A 25444-nucleotide genomic window follows, 5' to 3' on the forward strand; every position below is an offset into this window, starting at 1 on the left:
TAACATTCATGAAATGATTCGTTTCATCTTATCCCTGTAGCCCTTGATTTTATCTTCACTTTGCATTTTAGAGCCTGGCTGGCTTCATGTTGATTTCACCATAGTTTGTAAGCTGATTTGTAGTGAAATCTTATTCACGTATGTTACTTTCAAACTAAAGGGAAGGGCCTATGTATTTGATTTTGGAATTCTCTCGGCATCCCACACCAGTGCTCGGATACCACAGTCAAGCTGATTGGCCAGTAAAGAGCAGGGGTTCAATACTTGATTGATTGATGGTTCTGAATTCCAGCCACTCAGTTCTGGGAAGGTGGGCTTATCTTCTGAGTTTAATAAAACTGAGTCCTTGAAGGCCGTGATAAAGATTTTGGCTTTCATCCTAAGAGTAACGGGAAGCAATGCAGAGTTTTAAGCAGTTGAGCGACAAGCCCAGATTGGAATTTTTGAAATAATTACTCTGGATGTATGTGGAGCAGTTTAATATAACCCAGTTCTAGAGTGTAGAAATTAATGTAAATGATTAAATTTTAACCCAGAGATACAATCTAGAAGAACTAAACCCCAGATAGTCTTCAAGCAGAACCCCCAAGTGTTATTTCTCTCAACTACAATTTTGAAGAATATTGAGAAGCAGAAAGTTTGAGACTGACTTTTTCTTTGGCAGGGGGGTGTGTGGGGGAGAGTCAAGGGCCTAGAATGTGAGTATTTTGCATTTCTGAAAAGAGACTTTATTTTTACAATGAAGTATTAAAGCAATATGAATATCAAGGAATTAGGGAATTGAATATCAAAAAGCTACTAAAAATGACAAGTCTATATTTTATGCCTTTATGGAAAATATATGTCATAATTTATTAACTTGAAAAAGCAAAATTAAAAATGTAATATAATTATGAAAACAATCATGCTTTCTCTTAACAAAAATACACAAAAATAGAGATGAAACTTGTTATACTTTGTTATCCACCAAATCCTGTTGCTTAACAGCTGTTAAAAAGTTATGTTGCTTAAAATGAGAAAACAAACCTAATATTTCAGTAATCATTGGAAATCTGAGTTAAAAGCATTGAGATGCTGCTAAGAGAGCAAAATTTTCGAGAGATAAAAATGTACTCTGACATGTTTCTTCTTCCCAAACATTTGTGGAGATTGAAAAAATTCCAAATGTGTCTTGAAGAAAGGAATTGACACCTCCTGAATTAAATACAGTGTTTGGCTCCTGCTTCAGACAGTATTTATTGGTAGGTTATAACAAGGTTAATAACAATTTGTTTGCTTGATTCCCCCAAAGTTTTGTAGGATTTTGTACTTCTTGTATATAACTTGCCAAATCATAGCACTCATATTCCTCATTAAAATTAACATTAAATTATGCATATGTAAAACAAACCTGGGTGGAAAAAGAAAGATTTGTCAGTAAAAAAAAGTCAGCAGAAGGTGCCCTAACAGTGGGCAATGAGTGGGGTATCAAGTTACTCTGTTTTTTGTAAACAGTGTCAATTCTGTATTCTGGGCTGAAAAACCTGGCAAATGACAGCTCTCCCTCGTATTTCCTGAGGTCATTTCGTACCATTTTAAAGGATAAATCATAAATAGACCTTTGAACTAAGACAGTCTCGCTGGACCTATCCTTTTGCGACTAACTTCCAGTCTCAATGGGATATTGAAGGGGAGGCTCGATAGAATACACAGTGGAATCCTTGTCCGGGAATGACTGCCTGGCAATTGTTTCATGGAAAACAGGGAGGGGTGGGGGACAACAACCCTGCTCTGTTCACTGGCTCTTTAATTTAGATTACCAATGATAAAGCCGGGGCTACGGCTAAAGAAAGGTAGGATGCATACGCAGAAACATTAGTGCTAATATGCTGCAGAAAGACAAGATAAATCAGCCCAGCTCTCATACATCACTGAGGGAGAAGCTGATTGCAACTTGACCATGTGCCTGAGTAGTCCCATCAGTGAGAAGAGCAGAACATGGATTAAAAAAAACTAGAATGTACCCTTAGGGCTACTGCCGTGCTGGACCTGGGAGAAGTGTCTGGTGTAAGTTTCAGCTTGTTTTATCCACGTATTTACCAGTGTGTTCCCATGCGGGGAGCTTGTTTCTCTTTCTGTGTTTTCATGGAAGCTTCAAGCATGTTTATTTACAGTCGTAGACTTCATTTTCTATGGATATAATATCAACCTAATAAAGTTCTTCATAGAGGACAGTTTAGCCCCGTGTTTATCCAGGAGAGAAATGTGAGAAAGTGATGGTTATCCTTACTGTCCATAGGAAGCCTGTGGGTGAGTTTTGTTTTTTGTTTTGCTTTTTGTTTCGTGGGGAGGTGAGGGTTACAGAGGTGGTTTTTAAACTAAAAATTCAGTTCTTTTGCCATTCACTTAAAAAAAAATGCAGTGGTAACCCAGCATTTCTTTCCTCCTGTGGTCTTTTGTTTTGAAAAACTGTGTTTGAATATGTAAGCCAGACTGCTTGGAATGCATTATATTTTATGACTGGGATGTTTGTATTGTTTCATATCTGTTATTAGACAAAATAATCATAAAGGGTGTTTTCTATGGACCTTTTTATATTCCAAAATTAAGTACAGATGGCAATTTCCAACAGTTTTAAAAATTTGTCAATTATTTAATTTAGCATCACTTAAGCATCTGCACAGGGAGAAAGCTGAGATGGTACAGAAGCTGAATAAGCATTGATTGCTCGTCTGAATTGCATCTTTAAAGTTTTCGCCTCAAATCTCTGATTTCACAGTTTATTTTTACCAAATTAGATTATCATATTTCATTATCAAGACTGCAAATGGGTGGAACTCTCTCAGATATCCTACATTTCCCGTTAGAACAGCGCGTAAAGCGCCTGCTGATTGTTACTCTGAGGGAAATTCTCATGCCGGCTCCCCGAGAAGATGGCTTAAATAATGCATGGGTAAGAGTGAAGCAAGATGGAATTTATGGCCCAGACACTGAGTTCGGGCTTTTGTTCAGACGAAAGACTACACAAGTGTGAGCATATTAACATACTCTGAGGCTCCAGGGGAAGGGCGTAACTGAATGAAATTAGTGGCCACATGGTACTGTCCACGTTATTTCAAAACAAGGTTTAAAACAGTCCACCAAGCCTAAAGTGTGGTTTGAGGAGCTGAGGAAGGGGAAACTTGAAGTGTCAGTTGCAAACAATTCCCTGACTGAAAATTCCATGGGATAGACATAGGAAGTGAGTGTTCTGTAGGGGGAGGGTGGCCCTAGAGAGAATGGATGAGTGACTGATGAAAAGCAGCATGGTGGTCTTGTTAGTAAGGAATAAACCTTGACCAGACTGCAGCATTCTATATATTATGTCTTCCATCTTGTCCTAATTAGAGGAATATGTCTGCTGAATCCTAATCTCTTTAATTGTTGATAGAGCAGGCATGCGATTTGCTATAAATACACATGAGCATTCATTTCTGAAATAATGGCTGTTGCCAAATATATTAGACCAACAGGAGTGCTGGACTAGGGAAGGCTGTGCTGAATAGTTGAGTTTTGGAGGTAATGGACCAGTTGAGAATCATTGCACAGCTGGGCCAGCAGCTGCACCCAGTGCTCTGTCAAGTTTGGCCTCCAATTTCCTTGAACTTGTCCTTGTTTGCCAAAATGATGAACATAGCAAGAGCTCGTTTCAAATGAGCCTGCTGCAAGCAAAAAAGACCCTTTCCAAGGAGTCTTTGTCAAGGTATGTAGTCAACAGTAGCAGTGGCCAAATGAGGTATTGATTAGGGAATGGGAAGTTTGAATAGTCATAAAAATAAAAACCGAAGGCAAAGTGGTAGAATGAGGTAAGCTGGCAGAAGACCAGAGTACATTAAAAGGCTGTATTGGGTCATCACTGTCCTAACTAAAGGACATATGGAAAAATCCCATAATAATATCCAGCAATAATTATCTTGTAGTTAGGAAAAATAAATAGGCCTGTGGGTTGGAAGGCAGCCCAGTAATCTCAACGCCTTTTTTCCTAACATTGTATTGTTCTGATATTCCTTGGGACTGGGTCAAGAGGAAGTGTCGTAGAGAGCATTTTATATTAAGAAGCAGTGACTAAACAATGCGATTAGTGGCAAGCCAAAATAAGAGTAGCAAGGACTTTCCTTCAATTTCTTGGTCCTGGCTTGAGCAAGTATTTATTTAGCATGTACTAATTACCCAGCATGTTCTAGATACATACTCTAACCAAGTAGATTATAAACTTTTTGAGAGCAGACATGTGGATTTATACTTCTCCTGTATAAATCCCATTTCTTGAAAACCATTGTCTTGTTATGGTAATCATTGCAAGTCTGTCTACTTTCTTGACTTTGAAGAGGTTAAATATCAAATCTTTGCTATGCGAAGGCTTTATTTTCCCCTTCCAACAAAGGTGACTCTCCTCTCTTAAGATTTGAGAGCTTGTGACTTGACCACTCACAAGTTAGGTGATTTGCGACAAAATACCCCCCAGGAGAGTCTGTTTCCTCTTGTGTGAAATGAAGAAAGTAACCCTCATCCTGCAGGACTGTGAGAAGGAGACGTGCCTAGTGCACAGGCAGTGCTTTCCTCCTTCATAGAAGATAAGCAGGATAAGTCACCATACAGACTGAGTGCGTGCTGGCCATGGAGGTGGAGGTAGATGTGGGGAGGGAATGAGGAGGGTAGCGGGAAAGCTGGCTCAGAATCTGGAGCAGAACCTTTGATGAGAATATGACCTGAGGCAGGATGGTGCCAGTGGAAATGCAGAGGAAAGGATGAATCTGAAATATATTTTAAAGGGAAAATTGACAGAATGTGGCAGCTGCTTATATTAAAGTAAAGTGAATAAGAAGATTATAAAGAAGGAACAACCATGAGGGCTGAGAGCCAAGATTATGGGTTTGTGATAATGGCAGGTTCGGGTGTGTGCGTGTGTGTGTGTGTGTGTGTGTGTGTGTGTGTGGTTTGTTCTCCAAACCCTCCAAAGCTGAAACAATACAGTTCTTCAGGGACTTATAAACCAAGAAAACATAAGAAGAGAGAAGAGGAAATTGGAGTGCCTAGTTAACTTATGTAAAAGGAAAGGGAAAAAAATCAATAATAAACCAATAATATAGGACTAACGCTGACAATAGAGTGAGAATTCAAAGAAATTGCCTAAAATGGCAAATCTATGTTTGGAGTTTTTCCCAGACAAGACCCACAATCTGCAAATAATAAGGCTCTTCTGCAATCTTGGAACTTATTTAAGTTTTCCTGAGTTAAAAAAAAATGCCACTGAAAGGATACAAATAGTGTCAGGATTGGGAAGAAAAAGAGCATGAGGAATGGAAATTCTCAAAATAGCTTGGTTTTGAAGAGGAGATGGAAGCCAAAAGATAGCTGGTTGACCTTTCAGAACTTAACCATTCATTATGACTTGTCAGAAAGTTTGACAACTGTTATTCCTTAAATAATTTATTGTGATTTTTCAGGAAATTGAAGCCAAACCACCAACTGGCAAATAGGTTGTGGTCAAATGCTCATTTGCAAATCCTTTATCAGAACAGTGTTGTAAACATCCTTGGGTTACTTTTCAAAAGTCTACACAACTCATCCTACAGTAGAAATCATGTACATTTGCAATAAAAAATTAATAGCAAAAAGACTTTTATGTTAATAATTAAAACATAAGCAGTAAGAATAAGAATGGAAAATGTTTTGAATGCCGGTACTTGGAGAAGTGCAGCTTAATTACAAGATGGTATGGGATGTGGCTATTTTAAAATTGATGCCCACTTTCACTGACTTTAAGAGACTTTGATTTCTTTAATCTTGAAATGTAGGGATTTCCTTGTCCTCCTTGAACTTTACCTTTTTTTAAAAAAATTTTTTTAACGTTTATTTATTTTTGAGACAGAGAGAGACAGAGCATGAACAGGGGAGGGGCAGAGAGAGAGGAAGACACAGAATCTGAAACAGGCTCCAGGCTCTGAGCTGTCACCACAGAGCCCAACACGGGGCTCGAACTCATGGACTGTGAGATCATGACCTGAGCCGAAGTTGGACGCTTAACTGACCAAGCCACCCAGGCACCCCTACTGAACTTTACCTTTAATAATACCTGCCATCACCAGGATTGTTTTCACACACTGAAACAGGAAAGGGAATATGGGTAAGATTAAAAGGGGAAGAAGGAAGGAGGGATACCGAAGGTAACTGGAACAAAAGTTAAAAGAAAGAGGAGAAAGAGCAGGTTTGAAGAATGAGTGAGAAAGATATTGCATGAAGGGAAGTTGAGGGAGTCCTGGCATTGAAAAGAGGAGTATGTTGCTCTTAAGGAGTAAGAAATAAGGGAGACCACTGGGCCTAATAGCTTGCTGGATCAGCCACTAGGGGGTGCTTAAGACTCAGACAAGTTGTTTCTTGAGTTGCGATGCCACTCATGTGATGGGTAGACCTGGGGATGGGAACTTTTGGTCCTCTTAAGTTTCCCCTTTTAGCCCCCTCTTGTCATCTCTGCCTTCCCTATTCAGTGTGGATACCGTGGCCTATCATTTCAACCACCCTCTTACCAATATTTTCAGTTCTCTCGTTCATCCATTTAATAAAGATGTGTTGAATAATTCCTGTTTGTCAGGCATTGTAGTATTAGATACTCAGAAATGAATAAAACAGATATATGCCAGCCCTTGGCACCTACAAGGCCAAATAAATACCAACCTTTAATCAAAGCAGTTGTGTTCTTTCTCCAGCCTCCAACCAGATGGCTAAGCACTGCTTGAGGAAATCATGTTACTGTCCAGATTGATGCTGTGATCACTTTATGACCTCCAATCTCAATTGGACCTCTCACTATAGCCCAGCAATCCTTATATAGTTTTCTAATATATTCCTGAAATTCTCTTCCCAATACCTATTTGAAGACTTTTCAACTTTTCTCCAATCTTTGACCAAATCACATCAGTAGATAGCCTTACCTCTTGGCATTCAGGATTTCAACTTCTTGCCACCAAATCTATTACCTGCATAACCCCAATTAAACCAATTGCCTTGAGTACAGTTCAACATGGTGAAAGTCAAATCTGACTTCCCAAAGCCTTGGAAGGCAATTAAAGTCTTTACTGAAAATTTCTTGAGGAGTCAGCCATGAACAAGAGGGGGAACTAATCCCAGAACACATAGCCGGATTTCCTAAAAATTGTTTGTATATGTCTTTCTCCCCAAAGTCTGGCTTCTCATGGCAGCCATCAATTTACAGATGCTCCTGACTTAGGGTGGTTCACCTTAATGGTTTTGTGATTTTACAATCATGTGAAAGCAATATGCATTCAGTAGAAACCAAACGTTGAATTTTGACTTTTGATCGTTTCCCAGGCTAGGGATAGGCAGTACCATATTCTCTTGTGATGCTGGGCTCCCAGTTGCCATGTGATCACAAGGGTAAATAACCAATACACTTACACCCATTCTGTGTTTCACTTTCAGTAAAGTAGTCAATAAATTATATGAGATATTCAACACTATATTATAAAACAGGCTTTGTATTAGATGATTTTGCCCAACTGTAAGCTAATGTAAGTGTTCTGAGAACGTTTAAGGTAGGCTAAGCTAAGCTATGATGCTCAGTAGGTTAGATGTATTAAATGCAGTTTCAACTTCCATTGGATGTATTAACCTGTTGATAACTTACGATAACCCTATCATAAGTTGAGGAAGATATATATACTCTTTTTCTGTCCTCCTTCTCTGCCTCTTCCCCTGCCCCCATGTGAATTCACCTTATCTTACTCCTGTCTGTCTGATCTCATTCCTTCGTAGGTAGAACAGACTAGTCCATCTTGATGTCTGTCATTTTCCTCCCACCCCTTACCTCAGTCAGCACAAGTCATAGATAGTTCAGCAGGGAAATCATTCTGAGTGAGAGGAAGGCATTGCGAATATTGGTGACTTAATACATACATATTTTTTAAATTGTCCGTTTGTGTACATCCCTTCCACCTTTCCACAGGTTAAAATAGAAGAGTTTTTTCCCTCCCCTGATTTCTCCACCTGTGTTCTACACCTCATTCACCTCCATCTTTATGGGTTGCTTGCTTTATGCACACTTTATTCTATTTGCTATAACTTTCACCTTTTCATCTCTAGTGGATCCTGTTCATCAGAGTGTACTGGGACTCTACCTGCTCCAATCTTAAAAGAAAAAAAAAACATACAACAAAACTTTTATCTTCCCTACATACTCTTTAATCTCCCTAACTTTTTCTCCCCTTTTATAGCTAAACTTATATCTAAATGTAGGTGATAGCCTACATTTCTTGGGTCCTTCCTTCCCCAAACACTCCTCAACCACTATGGTTTAAATTCTACCTCAGCCACTTCATGAAAGCCCCTCTAGCTAAAGTTGTCCACTGTCTACTTGTTCTGAATGTGAAGGGGATTCTGAGTCCTTAATATTTCTGCAGCATTTGACACCGTAGAACACCATCTTCTTTTCTTGTAGCTTCTATAGTTTTCTTGTAGCTTCTTGGTGCTCTCCTACATTGTGGTCTCTGTGAGTTTATCTTTCTTTTTACTTTTATTAAAATACAGGTGATATTCAGGGGCACTGTTCTTTTCTGACTTTGGGAGGAATAGGGTGGGAGTTCCATCCATTCCTGAGCCTTCTGTTAATATTTATATGCTATTGACTTCCACGCTTGGGTCACACCAGCCCTCACCTAAGGAAGTAAGATAGGGATTTCTGCTTGGAAATCTCCTCCAAACTCAAGTGGGACTTGACCCCAGAATTGGGCATTCAGGAGAGAGGCCTCTTTCTCTGACCCACTGCATTAATTTGCTAATAAATTACTCTCTCTCCCAAGCACTTCCCTCAAAGACACCTCACCATCATTATCTATTCTGTTATATTGATCTCCTTTGGGGCTGAAACACTAACTCTGAAATCTTCTTACATTCTTTCTTACTCTATTATTTATAGATAAACTTGATGGAAATTATCCCTCTAATTAAACCAAAGATTTGGAACTCAAAGCCTTTTTTGTCCCATAACTGGTTATTAAAATAAAAAGTGCTTTGCCTTTCTGTGTTTTGAATTAAAAAAAAAAAATTCTACTTAGCCACTCAGTTGGCTTCTTTGTTTCCTCCAGGTCTTTTTGTGTCCTTGAGGTAATCGAGTGATCCTGGAGCAGTGCAGGGGGTCAGCAGGGCTAGTGGGGCAAGGAGACACAGAACCTTTAATATTTTAACTTACACTGGAAAGCAAAAGGTAAATGAGTCAGTTTTACTTGTGGTCTGAGGAGTCATCCAAGAGAAAAGACTTTTAAGCCTAAACACAAACGTTCACAGAAGTACCCCTTTGCTTATATACACAGATTCCTCATCATCTGAAACTGTACCTATGTCACTTTAAAACCAGAAATGATGGGAAGAGTCTAATTTTTTTTTTAGCACTGTGGGAGTAAAATAGATTTGCAACTGAGGACATGGCCATGTGCAAGTTGTGGTCAAAAAGAGAACTAAATCTGCTAGCCTTGTTCAGTTTTACCCTGATCAAATGGGCACAGACTAATGTTCATCCAGGCCAGCCTATAAAGGCAAAGGGGTAAATATTTAAGAAATTCTTTTGAACCTTTGAATTCTAACTATATTTTGGAAAGGTTTCATGTGACATGGAAGAAGTCTAGTGGCTTAGGACAGAAAAATAAATATTTACATTGCTTATTTAACATATTTAAAGCTATTTTGTTGAAGAATATAGGATATATGTTAACTGTAATGAGAAAAAGAAAGCGGAACACCTTTCATAAATTCACATCGGGTCGTACCTAAGTTAATCCGAATTTTAACTGTTAATCGATGACCGAGAAACTGGAGAAGGTGGGGCATGCTTCAGTTGTTGGGCTCTTATCATCCAGGCATACAATTGCATTTTGAACAGATTGGAATCAAATGAACAGATTATTGGGCCACCTAACAAAACGGGCATCCCAGTAATCAATATCTGAAATAATAAAAACATGAATTAAATGTTTTTTGATCAATATTATTCACACAACTCATATCCTTAATGATAATGCTTAACTGAAAGACAGACCTTTGCTTCAAGGTTCATTTGCAATCCTCAGAGAACTCTAAATTTGTTTTGACATCCCAGTGCTTCTGGAAAATATGAGTCCTGTATTTCATTTTGTGGAATTAGAGTGGACTGCATAATAACGTGCTCTTACATAACACAGACCATCTCTACTTTTTCATTCTAAGTTTTAAAAAGAGAAATGTGGAGGGGCACGCAGAGTGGGAGGAGCCTTGGAGCGGAGTGAGGAGCTAAGTGTATAATTCTGTCCTGTCAATGGTGCTCGTACATAGATATGTGTATTTATTTTGAGGGAGAGAAAGAGTGAGCATGAGTGGGGGAGGGGCAGAGAGATAGGGAAAGAGAGAATCAAAAGCAGGCTCTGCACTGTAAGCGCAGAGCCCGACTCGGGACTCCATCCCACAAACCGTGAGATTATGACTTTAGCCAAAATCAATAGTCTGACCCTTAACCGACTGAACCACTCAGGTGTCCCGTGCTCATACCTTGCTTAAAGCATTAATTTGTGCAGAGATCTGAACACTGCAGGCAGCTATTTGTCTGAAGCTGACATTTCTGTTCATTTAGAGGACAGAATTATGGTCCAGCTTCATCATAACTAAGTGGAGTCCTATAGTTTTTCCTAATCTAAAAGGAGAATGTAGGAAGGGCTTCAAACTCTTTAAAAAGACAACTAAATTCTAAAATTCGGTGTTGGAACAAGTATAAGCTTATATTAAGTCACATTTGGAGCACTGCAGAAGGAAAGACCTGTGGATGTGGTCTTCCCAAAATACTAGCATCAGGGCAAATCTGTCAGCGTCCTCAGCTCATTCTGCAGCGGAGAGGCATGTGGAGCTACAAAGACAGACGACTCGTCTCTCCCTTGCAAAATGAGTCCTACGTTTTTCAGGCCATTCTAGGCCTCTGGGGAGGACAGCAGTTCGTCCAGAGACCCAGACAATGCTGCAATCATCCACGTATGTCATTTTGCCTTAGAACCAATGGTGATCTTCCACAGGAGCTCCTGATGTTTGTTCAGAAATCAGAGCGTAGGTGGCTGGAGAACCATTTTGACTACAACAGTTGAGAGCTGGTCCAAAGTTAGAATAAGACAGAGGCTACCTTATACTGCCCCTGATCAACTACCATTCACAGCATAAAATCAAGATTTTATTTTATTTTGTCATTTTTGAGACATAACAAACACTGCATTCCCCAGCTAATAGCATTAGCCAACTAAATTCTTTCAGGAGTGAGAAGAGGTTCTATAATATTTGTTCTTTGAGATGTTCCTCAGTCTTGGAGGGACTGGCATTTTACCCCGTGTCCCTTTAAGCTATCTGTGTGCTTGTTTCCATTCATTCATTGACTCTTATTGTGTGCCAGGCATTATTCTAGGCATAATCTGTAGAGCGGTGAGCAAGACAGATTTATGAGAATGGTAAAGTGTTCACCCAAGAAAGCCTCTTCAAAAGGCACTTTTATTAGCACAGGAGCTTAGTATCATCACTTTATATTGTCCATAGCTCATGTGGAAAAGGAAAATTTTCTTTGTCTAAATCATAGGAGGTTTTGAGTCCTTTGTTTTTAAAGTCCCAGGAACACTTCTTCAACTTGAGACTACCCAAGGCCATTTAAGTGACACAACCTAGGTCTCATCTTTGTTACTTATTCTTTAATGTGAATGGCACTTGAAAGGGCTTAAAGTAGCCTACGTGAAGAAGAAGGGCTCTTCAGATAATTTTTTTCTAAAAGCAGAGATATCTACTCTTGACCCGGATGAATGTCCTGACTTCTAAGTTTTTGCACACTTCAGAAAGGCTTGACTTCCTGCTAAATAAAGTGTTTGCCAAAAAATGAAAAATAACACAAGGAAAAACAGCCAGTCAAGGGCCTGGCATGTGGTAGGTGCTTAGTAAGTGTTTATGGTACCAAATCTGAAGCCAACCAAAAACTTATTCGGAGGCCAAAGGTTAAGTTAAAAAACAAAACTGGCTTTCTTCTCCTCTATGAGAATCTCTAGAATGATTCATTTCCTTTTCTGTAAAGTGTGAATACTAATCCTTAGCTCATGGATTTTTAGGGAGCCTAAGTGAGATAAAACGGGAAAGCTCTTCATAAACAATTAAATTCTTTTCAAATAGAAAGTTTATTATGAAAAAAAAAAAACGAGCCTGAAGCCTTGATAAATTCATTTATGTATTGTGTTCTCGTGAATAGCAACAAGTTAAAAAACAAACAACTAATATGCGCTATTTTGACCCTCCCCAATGAAAATATTAGAAATCTTTTTGTTGGAGCACCTGGGTGGCTCATTCGATTCAGCATCCGACTTCAGCTCGGGTCATGATCTCACGGTTCGGTTTGTGAGTTTGAGCCCACATCAGGCTCTCTGCTGTCAGCGTGGAGCCCACTTCAGATCCTTTGTCCCCCTCCCTCTGCCCCAACCCCTATAGAAATCATAGGAAATCAACCCCACTCATGCGTGTTCTCTCTCTCTCTCCCTCAAAAATAAACATTTAAAAAATATATATATTTTAAAAGTTATTTCCCCTATGGGTAATTTTATACCTGTATATTTTGAGGAAAATAGTAGAAAGCAAAGGAAGGCCAACATCTTGAAAAGAGCTAATGCTAGATTTTGTGTATTGAAAATCACAGAAAATTGGTCTCTGGTATTTAGATATCTTCACCCATGTCACTGTGTGGGGTATATAGGACTAGAGAGTGTGTTCAGAACAACTCGACTCAATCTTCAAGTTGTAAGCCCAGTCACTAAGCCATTTGATCCCTCACTGCATCTGGTGACTTTTACTAAGTTGAGCCATACAAAATTGCTAATATTCAACCACTTTGGGCCTACAAAAGTGTCAATTGTATATATTCAGCCTAATGTCATTATATTTCTGTTCTTGCATGGGGATTCTTTTGTTTATCTGTTCAGTCTGATATAGACAGCTAGAGGGTAGGGATTATGTCCAATATCTAAATTGAAGCCTGGAAGTCTGAGCTCACACAATATAAAATATGAAAAGAATCCATAAAATATCTTCTCACCTGAGCTGTAGATACTATTTCTGACACCCTTCATGGAGACATTGCAGTGGAAATCATAGGTGTTTAATAGCTGGGGACGCCCTGAAGGTGAACTCCTCGCTCCCAGGGAATGATCAGCTCAAACTAGGAGCCATCCTGGAAACTCTGGTACCCCGGGGGTACTGCACTCCCCTGGAATCACCTCCTCATCTCTTATTCCCACTTCTTTCCCACCTAGCCTCCCTATGCTGTCACGGCTGCTTTTGCCTGAGCTTACCAATTAGAGGGATTGAGGGTATCTGCTGCACTGCTTTTTAAGCCTTTTCTATGGTATCCCCAGAATGGCAGCCCAAAGTAGGAATGCATTTTACATCAGGACCCTGTACACTATGATGTATTACACATGTATGTGGCTGATGTATTTATATCTATATCTTGTATATATATTACCAAGCCAGTTCCCAATTTTGAGAAGCTGTCCAGAATATCTTTTTTGAAATTAGGGTCCAGTTAAACTTGTGGAGACTTTAAAGCTTCATGGGAGAGGGAAAAAAATGCCAGCTCAGTCTTTAAGCTTTTTATCCCCCTTAAGCAGCTGTGGCCTGTATCGGTTTATGTCAGGATTTGTTTTCCTATTCCTGTTTTTGAGCAGCCACAACCTTGGAGACGAGCTCTAAGATGGGGCTATGGCTTCAGTTACAAAGTTCTGAAACCCATGTAATTAATTCTAGATGGTAATGGCTCATTTCAGTTGCTGTGGAATGTCTTAGAGTGACCAGGAATATCACCAGCATTCTGCTTTTATACGCATGGATATAGCCGGTGAGGTTATTTATCTTTTGCCTGTTTCTTATTCCTACAATGATTTTATGATTTTATCATATCTATAAGTTGATATTTAAGTCTATAAAAATCCTGTGTAAAGCCATCAAACTGAATGTATATTAAGGATTATGCTATTTGGATGAGCAGCTTGGGAATATTTAGGTTTTGATCAAAACCTTTGAAATGTTTTCAAAAGAGCTGTAGCACCTTTTGCTCAATTTAAAAATTTGGTATAAAACTTGTATATTTATTTCTATTAGAATAAGAAAAATAAACGCCACTTGCCAGCCTTGGGATTCAGATAACTTACCTAAATGTGGCTTGGCCAGTGGCCCACTGCTTTTAATTCACAAAAAGCCACATATATTTTCTTTTTAAAAATTTTTTAAATGTGTATTTATTTTAGAGAGAGAGCACGAGTGGGGGAGGGACAGAGAGAGAGAGAGAGAGAGAGAGAGAGAGAGAGAGAGAGAGAATCCGAAGCAGGCTCCAAGCTCTGAGCTGTCAGCACAGAGTCTGACACAGGGCTCGAACTCACAAGCGGTGAGATCATGACCTGAGCTGAAGTCTGACACTTAACCGACTGAGCCACCCAGGAGCCCCTCACATATATCTTCTAAGGCAAAAAAAGAGACAGTTACTTCTCCCTATAAGGTTCCATCATTATCAAACCAGACTGTATCATATCTGAAACCCTGCTAATTTGCAGGAATTAGAGACATCAATAAGACTTTTCTTATTCGAGTTTCAGAATGTTGCTCAAAAGGGAAACTTGTGAATTCACTCGCCTTCCATTTTTCCTGATTTTTGAGGTGTGGAGCCTCTCAGCAGAGTGTTTTGATGGGTATTGGCATGCCGTCTGCCGGAGAGAGAGCTGACTCAAGTGAAATGTGGCAATCACAGGACATCGCTTTTCAAGAACTTGGAGAAATGCCTCCCAGAGTCCAGGGTTAGATGGAGTGTTGTGGAGGGTGAGGCACAAAATCTAGATGATTTATCTCAGCTTCTGACCCATTTTATATCCTTGAGTAAATCACTTAACCCTTCTGTGCCTAGGCTTTCAGTTGTAAAGTGGAGATAAGGTCCCCATTTCCTAGACCTCATTTGAAGGGATATTATACATTCTGACAAAAAGAGGAAACAAATTGCTCTTGGCACTGAAGGAAATTCCACAGGGGAGTTGCAACTTTTTTTTGAGATGGTAGCATTATGGAGATAAGCAAATGATCATCCAAGGCAAATATATATTAAAACGAGGGTAAGTCCTTCGGATCCAAAAAACATTTCTTGTGAAGGTAGTATATTCCAGGCACTTTCCCATTTACTCTTCCATGGTTCTTTAATCCTCCCAGTCAGGAAGGCCGGGCGGCAGTTGGTTAGGGTCCTGTTACTGGTTTTATAAATAAAGAAACTGAAGCTTAGAGAAGTTTATCAGCCTGTTTGAGCCATACAACAGGAGAGAAGCAGAGCCCAGGAGCAAGCCTTCTGGTGCTGGGTCCCATATCCTTCTCATGACACACCACCTACCTTTGAGGTGACATGAAAAGATGTGAGAACTAAAATCACATAAATCTAAAATCCAATTTCTGAGACACCTGGGTAATTCAAATATCTGTATTTAGTTTCTAAATTGTAACTTAGTTTCTACAGTCCTTCTCTCCTGGAATCAACTATACCTCTCTAATGTATAGATTATCACCTTGTTTCAGCTTTATTGTTTCTACCAAATATATGTTAACTGCTAAATGGTTTTTACTGGTACTTTTAGTCCCTGTTAACACAACTCTTCAGAGGCATATATGGGCAAAGCTAGGATTCTTTTTGAAAATATATGACCGACTGGCTTCTGGTGAGCAATCGTAGCAGCATTGTTATGCCTGTCTTTACAATTTACAACTTTTAGGTTAAGGAACTTTTTAAGCCATCTGGATGGTCTGCTAGTTGCCAAGCCCTGGTTGTGTATTTCTTATAGTATAGGATTTAATACTCATGGGGGTTCTGTTGCAGTCATACTGTCCTGCACAAAAAAGTAAAATCTGTTGTGTCACCAAACATGCCCTCTCTTTGCCTTGAGTTAGAGATTATGTTTTTGAAATCTTGTCCGAGAGGCTGAACAGCTGAGCAAATTCTTGCTTTTCTTTCCAGCTTCCCAAGCAGCAGTGGTGTTGCCAACCCCACCTCACTTAGGCTCTCGTTGTCTATGAACAGTTCAGGCTGACTGGAACACGTTTATTGAATGCCCATTCCTTGGGTGCATTAGTCAAATGCAATTGATTGTTATAATACACCACCAGCTCAGGGAAGGTAATGGAGCTCTTTAATTGGAGATGCTACTTTAGAGGACAGAGTGTAAATCATTGAATACAAAGTCCAATGATTTTTTCCACAGTGACTACAACGTGTCCATGATTGCACCCTCAATATAGTCAGACAAAAGAGGAATGGCTGATATTCAAGACTAGGCATTGGGAGACTCCTAAGAACTCTAAGATTCGTCCTATTTTCATCTTGTCTTGAAATATTCTCATGTGTCCTACTGAAACCTTGGTTCAGAGGGATGCTACTGTGTGTGTGCATACATGTACATTTAAGATGACAATTACAATTTAAAAGAATTTGTTAGAGAATACTCTGGAAGCCAAGACATCTCAACTGTCTTCCATTCGTTACAAATACAGTCCTGGGACCGTATTTTTTAGAAAATATCAGAGTGGCTCCAGGTCTTTCCTCCTTAGCCCTTCAGCTGCTACCTTTTCTTTCCTAATTCAACAGTCACACAGCTGAAGATATGTACAGGTGTGATGATATAAATCTTTATTTATAAAGATTTCCTTGCTGCCATTGAGTTTAAAGAGAAGAGTTTAAAGTCCAGTCCAAGACCCAGATGACAAGCCACTCCCTACTCCAGACAAACCTTCCTCTTCCAGGCTTTCTTTATACCTTGTCAGGCTATGACACCAATTAGACCCAGCCCTCTTGCACACTTTGGTGTGCCTCTCAGAGTAAAGACCTCTCCCTCTGCCCTTGCTGCCTGCATCCTGGAATACACCTAGCCAAGGGCTGGTCTGAATCTCTTTCTTTGTGACTGTTCTTAAGACCCTGGGGAGCATTAGGTATGAAGGACCTTCTGTCTTGGGAGAGCAGTGACTCTACTAACTGTTGTGAAGATAGTGCTGTTTAATTCCAAACATATTAAAAACCTGCAGTGTGAATAGATCCTCATTATTTTTTGTTCTCTTACTCTAAGAAGATCCCTAAGAATAGAGGCAAATAGACTGAGAAACCTTGTCTGTGACCCCTCCGTGACTCAGCCAGCATTGCAAATTGCCTGTGGGAGTTGGGCTTTGAATTTGTTAAAACAAATTACTGAAGTTGGTGCTCTTTGCATTAGAATCTGCACTTGGCAATGAATTAATTCCGCACCCACCTTGTGAGAAAAAACAAAGCATAAGGTTAGAGAGGCAGGGACACATAACTAGAGATGGAGAGGTGACGCTTGGGCTCTGATCCCACAATCATTTTTGTCTAGGTTCTTCCCTCCCAGTTTCCCTCAGTCATTTTCTTTTCTCTTTGTCCTGCTTGTGCCCAAAGTGAGGATGAATGGTTGCTGATGGGCCCATTCACACTCTCATCTTTTCCTTACATCAAGACATTCTAGTGTCCATGTGAGGTTGGATCCAGAAGAATTCTGTGTGTGGCAGCTGCGGGACACCTATTTCTACTTCATCCATTTCCAAGAAGGACCAAAACCGCAGCTGGGGCACATAGCGACTTTCCATCTTTTAACTTTTTTTTTTACAATGAGAATGTATTATTTGTGAAGTTCATTAAATATATATATAAATATAGGAAAGTTGCAGCTAAGTTTTCTGGGAAGAGCACACTGAATTGCTTCCCAAAGAGAGTGTTCAGGAAACCAAAGGTGGGCGTAATGGAAGTTTTTCTTTTTTTGTTTTGGTAGTGGTTGGTCTATTTTTATGATGGATCAGGAGAGAGGTTTTTTTCCATACTTTTCGGGAAACATACCTGCTCAGCCTGCAGATGAGCCAGGCATTGTACATAGCTGGCCAGGGCGGCCCCCTACCTGCAGATTGAATAGAGTGGGGGAATCTCATGCCCATTTGCTGACTGGAACCAGAGAGTCCATCATTAAAGATGGGTGAACATAACGTTACTCAGGTGCTACTGTCCACACCCCTTCCCTGCTGCCTCCAGAGCTTTGGTGGACTTAGAGCTCAGGGTAGCTTAGGGAGGTGCAGAGGTCAAGGCTATTCTTAGTTTTCGTGAGAGGCTGTGCACTATAAAAAGTGCTTCTCTAGGCTACCAGCCACCAGACATGGCACCGCATCTTCCTTGACCTGAGATTGACCTCCCATAAATGCACGTTGTATGGTAGTTAATTGTTTCTATGTCCGTCTTCCTTTTATCTGTTAGTTCATTTGGGGCGGGAGTCGTGTTTTGTCCATCTCTATTTCTAGCACCCAATACAGCGCCTGACAGTTGATGCTCAAGAAATGACAGTTCAATGAATGATGTAAGGTCTGAACTTCAAACAATTGATTTATAAATGCGCTTTTGAGAACTGGGGTTTTCCTATGGTTGGATATTAGGGAAAGGCCTAGAAACGCAACCGTTAAAAACGGGAACGGCTAAACCCAGTGTTTTGGCTTTGGAACAAACAGCCTATGTTCAAATCCTGGCACTTCTACTCACTAGCTGATGACTTGAGCAAGTTCCTTAACCTCCCTCTTCCTCAGTTTCCTCATCTGTAACCTACAGATACCAAAATTATCTACCTTCTGGTCTGGTGGTTAGGATTCAGTGAGACAATTAACACAAAGCTTTAACAGCAGGACACACAGACAAGTTCATTTCATTGTTCATTCTTAGCCATTGTTATTATTCAGAACCTTTAACATGGGAATCATTCTAGTTGGCCAAGTTTTCTGAAAACCCGTTACATACCACAGTGTTTCTTATTTAACTAATTTAGAGATACAGCTTTTAAAAATGGCTTCTACTTCCCAAAACAGTATAATGAACATCCTAATCTTTAATTCCGGAACGTTATCATAAGCAATCATTATTATCCCGTGCCTAACGCAGGAATAAGTGCCCCAGCTTGTAGGTACGTGTATGGTTGACAGGCTTTTCTGCTCTGCTTTTTGAGTTCTTCTGTCTGACCTTCCTCAATGGTCAGCTCTCAACGGCCTACTTTTAGTACCTTCTCTCACCGTTAGAATTTTCTTTTCTAATATGCTGTACTCTGGGGAATCAAAGCATATTTTAATTATATATAAATAAGAGTGACTTGATGAGGCTCTTAATGAGCTCTCTCATGACAAAAGTGAGTGATTTTTGCAGTTTCCAAATCGGTTATCTCCTATTTGTCATCAATATCCCGTATATTTATGACAGATGAAGTCTTGCCAGACACGAAAAAGTTATTGTTCTATTTTCTGTCCTACAGTTTTAACTGGAATTCAACATAATGCCCTTGGGCTGGGGCTCTTAGCACTTCCTCTAAACAGAAGGAAGCAGCCTGTGCTCCCGGGTGCAAGTCCTAGATCAGCACTTGATTTCTTTTCTAACAAGGACAATAAGACAGAATCTCACTTGTCAGTAGGGCTTAAATGAGATAGTACTTTCTCTTATGTTAACATATACTTGGTTACTGCAAAATGCGAAAAGTGTTATTATTAGCATTAGTGGTACTCCATCATGTTTGCAGGGTTTTTTATGTATTTCCGTGGATCTGCATGGAGAGAGAATACTGTGCATGCCTTATCAGAGAAATTCATCAGTGGCCTTTAAATGAAGTACCTTCATTTAAAACATTTTATGAAACCATTGTGAAGCTCCTGTCTAGTGGATGATGGAGGAAGGTGGGGGAATGGGTAATGAAAATGCCACCCTGTGGTGTTCAGTAAGCTGAGACGAGGGGGAGAAATCCCATTTTCTCATGGATTTTGCCCGTAAGCTCTTTTGTACATACAGATGGGAAAGTGTTAAAATACGCATGTGGTGTGTTCATAGATTTTAATAAGGAGCCGTTGATAAGTAGATCTGGTAATTTTTTGTAAATTTATATTAAATTTCTCAAATTAAATTTATTAAGTTTATTTCTGGGCTAATCTTCTGCCCCGGTGTGCACAGTATGAAATGCTTTGAGATTATTTAACTAATGTTCTTTTTCTCAATTTTGAATTTATTTTGCTATCTCTCTCTGTCTCATATTCATTTCCTAATCTCTTTAAACCTCTGTGGGTATCCACCTGGAATGAATTCCTCTTTGGAGTCCCATGTTCTCTGTGGGTAGCTAACCCCATGGTTGCCTTCAGAATGGGCCCAGTTTTGCCTTTATTATTCACTTAATGGGCCCCACTTAGGGCATGTTTTACTCTGTTGCTTAACAGAGTGCAGGAACTTTAGAGAGATGACTAGGACAAAAATTCATGTTATCTGAAAGACAAGGAGACCTAATTTAAGCCACAAAGAATTTCAAAAAGTACCTTGTGAAGCTACTGGAGGAGGAGAAGGGTGGAGGCCATGTGCTATGAGAGAAGCATATGGAATTCAGAATCTCAAGACCTGCATTTTTATACGTTGGTCCTGCAGTTCATAACTGTGTGAGTCACTTCATCTCAGAGACTCTGTTTCTCCACCGACAAATGTGAGGATAGGATAATATCTGTTACATCTATATTCTAAAGCTGAATAAAGTTTAAGTGAGATGCAACACCACTGTTAGGAAGCCAGACGCTAGATCCAGGAATTCTGAAGTGCTGTCTTCTTGGAGCATTAGGGCGATTTTCCTACATTCAGTTGCTTCAGGTCAAATTATTGTGCTTCCTCATGTTACATCATTAAATTTTAAACTTGCCTTTTGATTGTCCACTGATTTGGAAGGATGGAGAGGGGCAGGGAAGCAGATGACCCAGCACATGGGGAGACATCAGGACTAGGTTTGTTTTAAAGCAGTGAGTTTTATCTGTAAAAAGAAGCTACCCCAACCTCAAGGACCCTGAGGCCACGCCTGTTCTGCTAAAAGGTAAAAAACATTCAAATCAGAGACGGAGGAAGACTGTGAAAAGAAAGATCAGCTCCTTGGTCAGACATGCATCAGAAGAAGGAAAATAGGGCCTGTCATTAAGAAGAAGTCTGCTGGGTAAATACCTGGTGAAGTTTTTACCCAGATGTTTTCACTCTCCTAGAAGATGTCTTTAGAAAGGTGGGTTTGGTTAGAAGCCTGCTGCAGTTAGCAGTATCTAAGGGAGGACTTCAGCCACAGAACCAATGCTCACATGGTTGTTAGGACCACAGAAAGCCCAACCCAAATCTAACTTCAGGCAGCATGAAAATGAGATGCAAAATATGGTATGGAAGAAGGCCAGAGTGTCCAGTCCTTCCTTAACTTGTATTTAGGTTAGTGAAAAGAACAAGTCATGTGTAAGAGTCAGTTTTGAGTAGAGGAGGGGAGTGATATATACAGTCAGCAAAATAATTGGACGCGTGGTGTTGGGACAACAGCTGGTACCAGACCAATTTTTGTCTTCATCGATCAGGCTTCTTCTAGCAACTAAACTGCCACCACAGCAATTTTGTTACAACAGTGACCTGTGATCACAGTGTTTAAATTCTACTCTACCCATGTAACTCCACCCCAGGACCAGGGAGCCAGCAGTGAGCTGTTAAAATGTATAAAGCCGTTCCTTGCTGGGAGGCCACTACGATAACAGTGTCTCCAAGTTGGAAGCCACGAAAACGGTTTGAAATATTTTACCTTCAGATACAGGACCTTAATCTCACGTTGACCTTGGACTGTAATTTGGATAACTAGCACTTTTATTCCCCATTTGCAGCAGGGAGGCAGATTGGTTAGAAACCCTGTGTTTGCAGTCAGTAGATAGTGTTCATGCATTGGAATTCCTGTCTTGGATTCATGTTTGTAATGTCAATGCTGAGTTTGCCCAGAAGACAGGCTTTTTCTTGAAGGAACTCATCCAAGATCCCTCTGGCTTCCTCATGCCACTGGGTCAGGCCGCACTTTCTTTTTCAAGCTTTACCTAGCTGCAGATCCAAAATCAATTCCCCCTTACATAAAAACTCTACATTTGCATTTGAGCCTTCCCTGTTCCATTCCTACCTTACTCTGGGAGCATTTTTAGAAAATACGGCAGCAGTGGTGTTCAGTGGGTCCACACCTAAAGGCCCTGAAAGAATTTGCAAGGGATCACGGCCCATTCGGAATGGTCAGTGCCTTTGCTGTTCCATTTGTTAAATATTTTGAATATGGTCCCCATGATATGCCATCAGTTTTATCCGATAAAATACACATGCAACATACATCAGCTTAGCAGGCTTCAGTTTTTGATAAAAAGTGAGAAATTTATTTAGGAAATGTTGATGGAATTTGAAAATCATTTGCATTTTTCTTGCTTTACCTACTTTCTAGTGAAACTGAGCAGTAATTTGTAGCAAACCCTGTTGTTGCCCAATTCCATATACTTTGGCCTATTTCTGAATTCATCTGCAGCGGCAGTGGACACCTGCCCTTGGGCGTCTTCCTACCTCAAGCATCTGTGTCTCTCTGCTTTTGTCTGTTGAGGGATCATCATAGCCAACAAACTAACCAAAAATTATCAAGGATTTGATGCCTCTGGGGTAGCATTCAACAGATAAGGGGTGAGGGTTGGTGGATAAATGCCCCAGCTTCCTCATCCCTCCCCAAGACCTTGTTGAGGTTTGTTCTACTCACTTCTTCAGTGGGTCCCCAGTGAGACGGAACCCCAGTTCCCCGCAGCAGTAATCCACTCATTAATATGCCCATTATCCCCATTATTGGCTTTTCTCTCTTCCCTGCCTCACTTTCCCCACTTTCTTACATGTGCTTCCTGAGATCACCCCCTGAATACACTCTCTGAACCCAAGACCTTGTCTCAGGGTCTGTCTCAGTGGAAGCCAACGTAAGATACAATTTTTTCGTGACATACCAGTCCTGGTTTCCAGCCTCTTGCCACCAGCACCTCTAAATCTGTTAGAAATGCAAATCGATCAAGTTCTGCCTGAGTTCCAAACCTTAAATGGTTTTCTCTTGCCTCAGAATAGAATCTAAGGTAGCTGTTGCAGCTTAGCGCCCTTGAGTGGCCTGGCTGCTTCTTCACTCCAGCTGCATCTGAGATGTATGATGTGAAGTGTTTTCCAGATGCTTCTACGGGGGGCTACTCTTCGTTTCTCATCTCTACCTCTGTCCCCCCAACCCCGACCTCATCGCTGCTTCCCTGCACTGCTGTTCCTCTGTCTGGGCTGTTCTTTCCCACTGTCTTAATTACCCACTCCTTCACATCCTCAGCTTCACAGGAACCTTCTTGGACCTTCCCAGCTTAGTCCAGTCTCTCCAACATGTGTTCTAGACTGTGCTTCTCCTTCAAGAGCTTTGCGTATTTGCAATGATGTGACTTATTTTCAATGATGTATTTAATGTCTTTCTTTCTCTAGGCTAGGGATCTGCAAACAATTACAGGTTTATTGGAACACAGCCACACCCATTTGTTTTCCTATTATGTATGGGTGCTTTGGGGCTACAATCAGAAAGTTGAACATTTGCAGCAGAGACCCTACTGATCAGCAACATTCTCAAATATTTGCCATGTAGACCTTTACAAAAATGTTTACCAATGCCTCCTCTAGGCTATGAACTCTGAGAGTGAAGTCTCTTGCTCACTTTTGTGACCTGGCACTCGACACAGTCCCTGACATGAACCACCCATATATAATTTTTTTTTTTTTTTTACTATGTGACTTGAAATAAAGTTTCTATGAATGTTGCCTTTTTTCCTTCCTTACTATTGCCCCCTTCTTTTGTTAATTCTGCTTGTGCATGCGGCAATGCTACTCATAGCAGGTGAAACATTTCCAGACCTACAGATGATTATGTAGTACAACCTTGTAGCCCTTTATCAGACAGAAGTCAGATTCCTGTCTCCATTGTGATGTCTACTAGTTTTATAGGCAATGCTTTTACTAAAGAGGTAAAGATTTTATTATCCCTTTTCTTTCTTTCTTTCTTTCTTTCTTTCTTTCTTTCTTTCTTTCTTTCTTTTTTGCCAGGTGTTTCAGACCAAGTGGGGCATGATGTATACTATATAAAGTGTTTTCCAGATGCTTACTTGGTTGAAAAGAATCCCACTCCTAAGTTTTCTTGGGAAAGCATGCCCTAGCTAGATTTAATTTTAGAATATCAGTGTATAATGAAGTAAAGAAGTACCATAGCTTTTATTTTAATGATACTGGGTGCAAAAACGTACATGTTCCATGCTGCTGTTATCATTTTTCACATACAAATTTTATCATCTCACCCTTTTCTTAAAAAAATAAAAGGTAGTATTTCCCCCAAGCATCTCTGTGATGCCTAGAGAGACTTCTTGAATCTGGTTTATGAACTTTCCTTTATAATCTTATCTCCTGATGTTCTAGGATAGAGGATGTAAAACCAAGGCCTGTAGGCCACATTGAGACTGCTGCTTGTTTTTGTAAATAAAGTTCTGTTGGAACACATCTGCACTCATTTACTCACATATTATCTATGGCTGCTTTTAGGTATAATGGCAGAAGTGAGTGGTTGTGACTGAGACTGTATGGCTTGTAAAGCCTCCTATATTTACTTGCTGCCCCTTCACAGAAGAAAATTTGCTGTTCCTTGCTTTAGGAAACTCCTTATATTGACCATGACCATCTGCTCTCACCATTTCCTGTGCTTGCCAAACTTTGTTGTGTCTCTGAGCCTTTGCACAGACTGTGCCCTCTGTCTGGAAAAGCAGCCTCCTTTTTCCTGCTTAGAAAACTTATGCAAGCTATCAATTCCCTGCTTGGTTTTCATCTCCTTCGTAAAACTTCTGTATTCCCCCAAATGCATTTTTTTCTTTTCTGAGTTCCCATAGCACTTTGTACAGATGTGTATCAGGAGTACTTATCATTGCTGTTTGTATCATAATTTCTAGTTTTTTCTTTATCTCCTACTAGAGTATAAGCTGTAGAGGATCAGGTTCTATATCTTTATTCAGTGTATCCCCAGGTGCTTAGCAACAAATAGATACTGAGAAGTGGCTGATTAATATCAGAAGGTTGCCTGCTATTAACCAGTGCACAGGAAAGGTATGGTGTTAATCAGAGACACACAGAACAGTCGGAGGAATTAAAGAATTTTTAACTTTAAAGTGTTTAAGAATTGTTTTTGGGAGTGCCTTAGTTGGTTAAATGTCCGACTTTGGCTCAGGTCATAATCTCATAGTCCATGGGTTTGAGCCCTGAACTGACAGCTCAGAGTCTGGAGCCTGCTTCAAATTCTGTGTCTCCCTCTCTTGCTCTCTGCCCCTCCCCCACTCATTCTTTCTCTCTCTCTCTCTCTCTCTCTCTCTCAAAAATAAATAAACATTAAAAAAAAAAAGAATTGTTTTTGTTCTACTTTTCCCCTTCCTGCCCTTACAGATGGAAAAAAAAAAGGAAGGGACTTGCCCAAGCTGACTGAGCAGCACC

At 40.1% G+C, this 25444-nt stretch overlaps 1 protein-coding gene across 6 annotated transcripts in view; it reads left to right on the forward strand.

Moving 5' to 3' along the window:
- RAPGEF4 (Rap guanine nucleotide exchange factor 4) overlaps positions 1 to 25444 on the forward strand; it is a 290524-nt gene that overhangs the window by 111471 nt on the left and 153609 nt on the right. Inside the window, exon 1 of one of the 6 annotated variants that reach the window (XM_043577062.1) lies at positions 13744 to 13906. The exons of the other annotated variants lie outside the window; for them this stretch is intronic. The gene's annotated coding sequence lies outside the window, so the exon portion shown is untranslated. Of the gene's footprint in view, positions 1 to 13743; positions 13907 to 25444 lie in introns of those variants that run through there. 6 annotated transcript variants of the gene reach the window in all.

This window comes from Prionailurus bengalensis, chromosome C1 (genome assembly GCF_016509475.1).
Source record: "Prionailurus bengalensis isolate Pbe53 chromosome C1, Fcat_Pben_1.1_paternal_pri, whole genome shotgun sequence".
NCBI lineage: Eukaryota > Metazoa > Chordata > Mammalia > Carnivora > Felidae > Prionailurus > Prionailurus bengalensis.